Consider the following 1430-nt stretch of genomic DNA (forward strand, 5'->3'; position numbering starts at 1 on the left):
CTGCGAGCATTCGGTTTGTTCAGCCAGCTTGGGAGCGGGACCAACGACTGATGTTCAGGGCTGGTGAGGGAAGACATTTGAGCCCAGGATTGGGGCTGGGCAAAGACCTGGGAGGCAAGGCAGGAAGACCCTCCTGGGAGCCCATGGGGCTGGCGAGGGGCCAACAGAGCTGCCCTGCTTGGCAGGAAGTGGGACACAAAGTGGGCGTGGGGAGCCCAGGCAGGAAGAGGCTGAGGCTGGTCGAGCCAGGAACACTGGCTAGAGGAATCAGACCCCCAGGAAGGGCAACGTCATTTGTAAATACTCTTGGCTATGAGTAACTGGAAAACCCAAGAGGGAAACTGAGTCAGGGTGAGCGCAATGCCATGCCTGGCCATGCGGGGGCATGCCCCAGGCCTTCGCCCTGAACCAGGATCACAGCTGCCCTTTCTCTGGGGCGGGATTTCCCTGGGAGCCGAGGAGTAAAACGCACAGCGCCCCTCAGCAAAATGGTATTTCCTCCGTTGCTGAGCCGCTTCGCCCTCGTTCAGGCTGAGACTGAGCCTTGGTCTGAGACCGGGGACGGGAGCAGCTCCGGCGGCTGGTGACTGCTCCGGATAAGGGTTCCTGAGGGTTTACGTGCGAGCGCCCTGCTCTGCACAGACGGGGCGGGTCTGCCTGGCCTAGAATTCCTGCCTGATTTGCCTCTGTCAGCCTCTCCGGCCTCTCCCCAAGACGCGTCTGCTCTGTAAGCCTGACACGACCCCTCACCACCCCACACCCCACACTTCCCCCTCTGGGAAGGGCTGGGGCAGAGTGGCCAGGACTGGCATTCTTCCCCCGTGGGCCAGCCGCTCCAGAACAAGGCGGGGGCGCAGGGGGGGCGCTTGGCAAGACCCAAGAAGCAGTTTGTCATTTGGACCCCCTCCGTGACATTCCGAGCAGCCCTGGGACAGGAGCCAGAGACGGGAGCTGCTCGCGGGATCAGGGCCAGTCTCACTGCTCTGGCTGAGCCGTCACACATTCTGGAGAGGATGTGGGGAACTGGGAAGAAGGGAGCTGCCCTGCCAGCCCAGAGCCCCCCTGCAGAAAGAAAGTCATGGCCCCTGACAGGCCCGGGGAGGAGTCTGGGGTGAGCCGTGCAATGCGGCTTGTCCTGCCCCTGCTTCCAGTGCCAGGGGCTCGTGCAGGAGGTGTGGGGGCTCGGGCAGGAGCTCGGGAAGGAGGGGCAGGTCAGGGGCTCGGGTAGGAGGGGCTTGGGCAGGCCAGGGGCTCGGGTAGGAGGGGCGGGGCAGGAAGGGCGGGGCAGGGGCATGGGCAGGAGGGGTAGTGCAAGGAGGCCGAGGCTGTTGGCCAGGGACAGGGAGTGGGAAGGCTCGGATGTGAGGCTTGGCTGTGTAGCAGCTGGTCCCACTGATTGGAGCCAGCTCCCCGAGAAGGGCTGACGGGAA

Source organism: Chelonia mydas, chromosome 8 (assembly GCF_015237465.2).
Source record: "Chelonia mydas isolate rCheMyd1 chromosome 8, rCheMyd1.pri.v2, whole genome shotgun sequence".
In the NCBI taxonomy this organism is placed as follows: Eukaryota; Metazoa; Chordata; order Testudines; family Cheloniidae; genus Chelonia; species Chelonia mydas.